Genomic DNA, 9,091 nt, shown 5'->3' with positions numbered 1-9,091 from the left:
AACTTTTGGCATCACAAATCAACACCCTGGAGAGCAAAAGTTTGCGCCAACGTTAGCCCCTAACTTTTTGGCTAACGTTGGCGCATGAAAAACACACCCTGGAGAGCAAAAGTTTGCGCCAACGTTAGCCTCTAACTTTTTGGCTAACGTTGGCGCCATGAGTAGGCAAGGGGGGGCCAACGTTGGAGCAAAAGTTTGACCCCTAACTTTTGCCCCAACGTTGGTATCAGCAAAGAAGGGTGGCTGATGTGAAAAGTTGGAGTAAAAGTTAGCCTCAAACTTTTACTCCAACTTTTACTCAAGCTTTCATGATTCCAATCCGGTTCAATTTGGTTCTTCTCCAAACTCCAAAAGCAATCAACCAAGGCCTCTATCAACCCAATTCCATCAAGAGCAAAAGCCCAATTGAAGGCTTGAAGACCATTTTGAAGAAAGTGTATAAGTAGCATAGGATTTAAGTTTTTTAAAAAAAGCTTTTCCTTTGAGTTTGCATAGAGCTTTCTTTCTTGGTTTGATTGGGAGCTCACTTTTACATTCTAGCGTTGTTATTCAAGAGAATTGGGGAGGAGAATTGATCTCTCTTCTTCCTTGTTCTTGCCCAGCACTCTTTAAATTTTCTTGCTTCGGATCTTGGGTTGGAGAATTGAAGAAAATCTGTTTCAATCTCACCTTGGGATCTTGTTTAAATTCTCTGCTTAATTGAATTTCAGTTTCGGTTAATTGCTTCTTCATCTACTTTCTCTGCAATTTACATTTCCTTTGCAATTGTTCTTGTTGGATCTAGGAAGGCATTGAGATCTAGACTTGGTTATCTAGTCTCTTGGGTCCTGAGATCTGAATTCCAATTTTACATCCTCTGTTTAATGCTTTTTAATCTCATTTACATTTCTGTTTTTAGATCCGGTTCGATTCAAGTTACCTTCTACTTGTCTGTTCGTTGCAATTTACTTTTCCTTGTTTAAATTCTACAAATCCAATTCCCAATTCCCTTTACAATTCAAGCCATTTACATTTCTTGCAATTTAAGATTCTTTAATTTACATTTCTTGCGTTCTAAGTTTCTGCCATTTAATTTCTTGTTCTTTAAGATTCAGCACTTTAAATTCCAGTTCTCTTTACTTTCATGCAATTTACCCACTCCCTTTACTTTCTCTACAATTTAAATTCTGCAAATCATAAATCTCTCAACCAAATCTTGATTCGCTTGACTAAATCAACCACTAAACTAAAATTGCTCAATCCTTCAATCCCTGTGGGATCGACCTCACTCCCGTGAGTTATTATTACTTGATGCGACCCGGTGCACTTGCCGGTTAGATCTGGGTGTTTTGGAGAAATTCGTTTTTCCGCAAAAATATCCCATCAAGTTTTTGGCGCCGTTGCTGGGGATTGATTAGATTGACAATGATTAAGTGAAGTGGAGATCTAGATCAAGCACTTTTTCTTTTCTGTTCTTTAATTTTCAATTAACCCACTAACTGTTTGAATTTTTACCTGAGATAACTGAAACTTCGCTTTAGCAACAAAGTGAAGTTTTCCTGGAAATTTCTGGCTCTATGCAATGCTCTTGCTTACACAAGAGAAGCAACTTCTGCCACTAATCTCCCAAGTCCATCAACTGTTTGATACTTTGTGCCAGCTAACCTTCTGAATCACATTCTGAGCTTGAAAATATTCAATCATCACTTGAATTGTTTGTGACTGTGCAGATCATGGAGGGGAACTCAACAAATTCTAGCAATCATGACAGCAATATCCCCACCTTGGATGATAATGTAACCCATAGTTCGAAGAAACTATCCATAGCCATGGATGATGTTGCTCAATGGTTTGAAGCTTTTCCACAAGGAAGCATTATCGGATGGGAAGAACTGATGAGTGAACTCCTAGTCAAGTTGAACCCATCACAGAGAGTTGTTAAGCCAGAGGCAGAAGTACATCCATTCACACAAGAGAAAGAAATTGAAGGTGCTCGTGCAGTCATAAGCCAAAACAAGCAGATGCATCAGCAGACTCTACAACAACTAGACATGATGGCCAGAAAAATCACTGAGTTGAGACATGCTGTAGTACATACATACAACCTGACTCAAAGCTCATATGGGTGTAATCAAGCTTAACACAGTTTTGGGGTCATTAACCATGAGCAACAAAGTTATGAGCAACTACAATCCTCAAGCAATCACTCTAGCGTGCTCCAACACAGGCCTCAGAATGATGTGTACAATCCACCTTGGAGAACTCATTCTAATGGGAGGGGGGTTGAGAACCAAAACCAAAGACCAAGGGACTTCAACTGCAATAATCCCAGCTTCAAAAATCAACTTAAAACACACTCCCACAACAACAATCACACACACTTCCAACCCCGTCCTACCTCACCATTCACCCAAAATGACCTTCATCGACCACCACAATTGACACAGCCACAACCACTTCCAACCTTTCAAAGAATCTATATTCTAGAAACACTTATGGAGAGGTTCATAAAAATTCAAGAAATGATGGCAATAGAGCAGGAAGAAATAAAGAAACATCAAGAGATGATAATCAAGAACCAAGAGGCCTCACTCAGAAGACTTGAAAGGCAGATGGAACAATTGGTTCAAAACCTTGCTGAATTGGGTGAGAAGATGGGGATTCTGAACCCAAAGAGCCATGAAAAGGATGCTGGGTTGAAAGAGAAGGGAGTCATGGAGGAAAGTAAGAAGGCTATGGAAAGAGAAACAGAGGGAAGGAAGCCCATAGCAAGAGGAGGAAACCTAAGGCAACAGAAGCCTCAACTTCCATGAGCACAGAATGGAGGATGTCAAGCTAGTGACAATAAAAGAGCGCTTGTTGGGAGGCAACCCAACCAGAGGTAACCACCCTTTCATATCTATTCCAATAAAAAGGCTAATTAGTTTTATCTATATTGCAAGAAGCTAAGTTTGGTGTTGCACACCAAAACAATATAAGGGAGAATGAAGGATTCTAAGTTTGGTGTTCCACCAAAATCTCATTTAAAAACATATTCTCACCTTCTGCATAATGCTAGCTTCAAGCAGTTAGATAAACTAATTAACTGTTTTTACTATTTTAGTTTTCAGTTTTGTTCTTGTTGAAAAAGAAAAAAAGAGTTTCACACATGGTTAATTGGATGCATGAAAACCATTGGCAAGGTACTAAGTTTGGTGTTCCCACACCAAAGTAAGTTCAAAGGCCTACAAATAAATCATGCAGGCTAACCATTGTCTCTAAGTGCTTGGGGAACAAGAAACTTTCAATATCACTGCAGGGTACCATACAAACTTTTGGAAAGATCTAGCATCATCTATCAAAAGGAAGAGAGAGGAATGTAAAGATCGGCAATGATGATGAGGAAGAGGAAAGCAAGTGAACTCCAAAAGGTTGTATTGTTCAGTGATTATTTTGTATCAGATGCTGCTAAATTGAAAGTTACATAATACCCCTGCCTGCCTGCATAGTATAATTCTCCATAATTCAATAAGCAAGATGCTTGATCATTCACAACATTTTTCTCTTCAAAACTTGTTTGCACTCAATGTTCAAAAATGTATCACATGAAAGTTCTTTGAAAAGAAGGATTGAGAATTTAAACAATTTTGAGGCAAGCAAAAGATTAGGAGAAGTGGTGGTTCTAGTTGTATGATTATGTATTGAGGTTGCATGCTTGTGAAAACTTGCATGGGAGCTCATAGGCAGGACATGAAGTTCAAAGAAGTATTGTGGAGATTCTCAAAAATCTATTGATCCAAGAAGCAGCAAACAAAACAAAAGAAAATAAAGAAAATACAAAAGCAAAAAAAGAACATGGCCCAAGGCTCTGAGCATCAATTACTAGGCAGAAAAAGAAAGAAGAAACAAAACTCAAAGAGTTGTTAGCCTAGTAAATGCTTGTGGTTGAGTTGTGTCAAAGAAAGAGGCTTGAGCAAGTAAATCCTTAGGGGTGCTTTAACACCTAATACCTTAAAACCAACTGGTTTAGGAGTATTGATTGAAAGCTTATCTAAAGAGCCGCTTTGAGACATGACACTTAGAGTCAAGGCCAAAGCAAAGAAACTATAAGCTGCTTCAAGGTGACTACATATAAAGAGATCTCCATGATACCATTTGGATGAAAATCCTAAGACCTAAGACTCCCAATATGTGAGGACTAGTAAGCACTGAAGCCCTTGCATGAGCATATGATTTAGAGTTCACCCCACTGACACTTAATCACTTCACTCACAGGACCTTACAATTTATTCTTCAATCCGTCTTAATTGAAAGAACCTTTGAGCATAAATCATTTCTTGCTTGGGGACAACCAAGCTTTAAGTTTGGTGTTGTGATGACAAGTCATCTTAGCCTAGTTTCACTAGCCTTTTTCTTTTGTTTTCAATTGAACTTTTGCCCCAACGTTGGTATCAGCAAAGAAGGGTGGCTGATGTGAAAAGTTGGAGTAAAAGTTAGCCTCAAACTTTTACTCCAACTTTTACTCAAGCTTTCATGATTCCAACCCGGTTCAATTCGGTTCTTCTCCAAACTCCAAGAGCAATCAACCAAGGCCTCTATCAACCCAATTCCATCAAGAGCAAAGGCCCAATTGAAGGCTTGAAGACCATTTTGAAGAAAGTGTATAAGTAGCATAGGATTTAAGTTTTTAAAAAAAGCTTTTCCTTTGAGTTTGCATAGAGCTTTCTTTCTTGGTTTGATTGGGAGCTAACTTTTACATTCTAGCGTTGTTATTCAAGAGAATTGGGGAGGAGAATTGATCTCTCTTCTTCCTTGTTCTTGCCCAGCACTCTTTAAATTTTCTTGCTTCGGATCTTGGGTTGGAGAATTGAAGGAAATCTGTTTCAATCTCACCTTGGGATCTTGTTTAAATTCTCTGCTTAATTGAATTTCAGTTTCGGTTAATTGCTTCTTCATCTACTTTCTCTGCAATTTACATTTCCTTTGCAATTGTTCTTGTTGGATCTAGGAAGGCATTGAGATCTAGACTTGGTTATCTAGTCTCTTGGGCCCTGAGATCTGAATTTCAATTTTACATCCTCTGTTTAATGCTTTTCAATCTCATTTACATTTCTGTTTTTAGATCCGGTTCGATTCAAGTTACCTTCTACTTGTCTGTTCGTTGCAATTTACTTTTCCTTGTTTAAATTCTGCAAATCCAATTCCCAATTCCCTTTACAATTCAAGCCATTTACATTTCTTGCAATTTAAGATTCTGCAATTTACATTTCTTGCGTTCTAAGTTTCTGCCATTTAATTTCTTGTTCTTTAAGATTTAGCACTTTAAATTCCAGTTCTCTTTACTTTCATGCAATTTACCCACTCCCTTTACTTTCTCTGCAATTTAAATTCTGCAAATCATAAATCTCTCAACCAAATCTTGATTCGCTTGACTAAATCAACCACTAAACTAAAATTGCTCAATCCTTCAATCCCTGTGGGATCGACCTCACTCCCGTGAGTTATTATTACTTGATGCGACCCGGTGCACTTGCCGGTTAGATCTGGGTGTTTTGGAGGAATTCGTTTTTCCGCAAAAATATCCCATCAAGTACGTATAGGTCGCGGCAAAGTCACGCGGGAGTGTCGTCCACGCGTTAACGTGGATTGGGTTTTTGCCAAGTCATGCGTCCGCGCGATCCACGCGTGTGCGTCGCCTGGCTTCAAGGCAGCTATGGCAAATTATATATCATTGCGAAGCCCCAGACGTTAGCTTTCCAACGCAACTGAAAATGCGTCATTTGAACCCTTGTAGCTCAAGTTATGGTTGATTTAGTACCAAGAGGTCAGGCTGGACAACTTAGCAATTTCTTCAACTTCTTGTATTCCTTCCACTTTTGCATTCTTTCTTTCCATCCTCTAAGCCATTCTTGTCTTATAAATCCTGAAATCACTTAACACACATATCAAGACATCGAATGGTAATAAAGGAGAATTAAAGTATACAAATTAAAGGCTTGGGAAGCAAGTTTCCAATTATAGGACAAGATTAGGAAGGAAAATGTAAAACCATGCAATTTATATGAATAAGTGAGTAAAGAATTGATAAAAATCACTCAAATTAGCACAAGATAAACTATAAAATAGTGGTTTATCAATTCTACATATGGTTCATATGGTTCAAAAGGTGGTTGGTATGGTGGATAAGGATTAGGGTCATATGGAGGTGATTGGGAATAAGGTGGTTCAAAATTATGTTGGGGAGGTGGTTCATAGGCATATAGTGGTGGTTGTTGACAATCACAATAAGGGTCACCACATCCATTAGATTGATATGCATTAGGATGGAAATTATACCTATAGGAAACTGGAGGTTGCTGTTGCCAAGAAGGGTGATCAATCCTTTGAGGCTCCCTCCACCTTTGATTGTTCCATCCTTGATGCATGCTATCATTTTAGCTTCCATTTCATACAACATAATTTGAGCCAAACTCATAGTCAAAAGGGTGAGAATTCATGGTGATAAAAGGAAATGAAAACAAATACTAATAAAAACTAACTCCTAAAGCAAGTAAAAACCAACAAATAAGCATATTAACATATATACAATAGCCAATAATATAGCACCATTGCAATTTCCCGGCAACGGCGCCATTTTGATGCTTGGTTTCTTGTACGGTTTAGAATTTCACAAATGAAATCTCGTTGCAAGTATAGTTCTAAACCAACAAAGAATCCTCACATGCAAAAATATTGGTTGTCACAAGTACAAACCCCAATAAAAATTAACCGAAGTATTTAAACCTTGGGTCGCCTCACAAGGAATTGCAATGAAGTGATCAATTATTGGCTATGAAGAACAAGAGAGTTTGATTTGTAATTGGCAAGGAAAGTAAATAACAAGAAAGTAAATGACAAGAACTAATAAAATAAAGGAAAGGACTCTTGGCTAGACATAGGTAATTTGAGATCACCATCCTTGTCTACAAACCATACATTGATAATTATGAGGGACCGAGCACATTAAGTCTACTTCTATACTTGAAGCATATCAAATGGCTTGATCAACATTAATCCATATGTCCTAACCTAGCTACTAATTGACTTAGTAGTAGGCTAGTAGCAATGGTTATCAAATTGACCAATGAGACCCACTGACTCAAGGTCACTCAATTCCCTTAGCCTAGGGCAAGAGTAAAGAAAACTACTCAAAAACTAGAGAAAATATTTCATCAAACACCTAGAGTGCAATAAAAGTAAACATCACAAAATGCAAGAATTAACAAAACCCATAACTAACATAAGCAAGAAATCAATAATAGCAACTAAGATCAACATAAAAGAAACATGAAAACATAAAATTGCATTAAAAGAAAGGTAGATCCAACAAGAGTGCATGAACATAAAACAACAAAATAACGGAATTAACAACAAGAACTAGAGGAATAAAGATGTAACAACAAGAAATTAAAAGGGAAAACTAGATCAAAACAAGAATTAAAAGTTGAATCTAAGAAAATTAAACCTAAACTACCCTAAATTCTGGAGAGAAGGGAGAGCTTCTCTCTCTAGAATTCTACCCTAAAATATGATGAAAACTCTACATACATACATATTCTTCATTTATACTACATATAATAAAGATAGAGATTACAAATACAATAAAAATAGTATGAATAAATTAATACAGTCAAAAAGGTTTTTAAACTGGCTCGCGATTATGCTAATGTCCGAATTATTATTTATAAATCAATTAAAAATCCTTTCGTTTAATCACTGCGAACTAAAAATCATCTAGTACTGTACGACTTTTGATCCAGCAATGTTAAACCATAGTCTCGTCAAGCAAAGATAATTTCGGACACCTTTACCTGACTTAGTACGAAGTAACGTATGAGACTCAATACAGAGTACTTATATCCTATAGGAACACTATATATAACGTACCCACAACGACACATAGATAAAATCTCTGATAAATGTGAAATAGACTCTACAATTCTGACTAGTGGAATTATAAATTACATCACACACTTGTCTTAGAGCTACCGACGTACCCCTGTTCCTGCACCATCCGCACCACGTTTGGGACATCTACTATGCTACTCCCTAGACTTACGAAAATATCGATACCATTTGTGGTACCGACTGCGACACGCTCTTTGTTGTTGATGATGTTGCGCTCTTTAACTGGTAAATCCTCTCTCCTTACCTCTAGTTTTACACTCTGCATTACCACTCGCATCGCCTGTGACATTACCATTACTTCCGTAACCTTTAGTGCTATTGGGATACTGCGACCTTTGAAAAGACTTTTATTTAGGCGAGTTCAAATCTCCTTACGACCATCGATGACTTCGACTATTGACCAAGGAACCATAATTTTTCAGCGACGCTCGCGTTGTATACGGTCTTCCTGTTGTACACTTTAAACGTTGGTTATACGACCTCCTTCTTCGACTTGTGACCACCGTACCCTCATGTTACGAACAACTCTGTCCTCTAACTTTTCTAACAGACCTTATACTATTTGGGGTTAAAACACCAAATAGAACACGAATTAAATCCCCTAAAATAGTTGAAAAGAGTGTAAATAAGTTACTTTATCGTACCAAAACATTAAGAGGGAATTAAACACGAATTCACATTTTTGTACGAAAAATTCGGAATTATATCGATTTAAATTAAGTAAAATTAATGTAAACTACGGAACTATATAAACAATTCACTAAAATCCTAATCTTCCGTTTCTAACCCAACTTCCTTACTTCTTTTCGTACGTTTCACCCTCTTGAGTACTTCTTTACTTCCTTAGGGTTTCAACAGTTCGGACTAGAGAAGGATGAGTTAACTAGTATTGAACTCGATGTCTACAGATTTACTCCGTTAAGATCAACGTAACCTTTCGATTGTAGACCCCGTAGTTTTACTATATTTAAAACGGTATCAACGGACCTCAAATCTCTACGTATGCGTACGTAGTGCACGTGCACAGCGTCCTAGTCGCACCCAGATAAAATCGTTGAGCACCGGTCGCTAAAGACTTCGTAAAACCCGGGTTAGGTTGAGTAAAGACTACGATAACTTGGGTTCCTAACTTTCCCCTTACTTGGTTCCTCAGTATCAAATCAAAAACGTAGTACAACATCCAATA

This window comes from Arachis ipaensis, chromosome B04 (genome assembly GCF_000816755.2).
Source record: "Arachis ipaensis cultivar K30076 chromosome B04, Araip1.1, whole genome shotgun sequence".
Lineage (NCBI taxonomy): Eukaryota > Viridiplantae > Streptophyta > Magnoliopsida > Fabales > Fabaceae > Arachis > Arachis ipaensis.
This window is presented reverse-complemented; position numbering follows the sequence as displayed.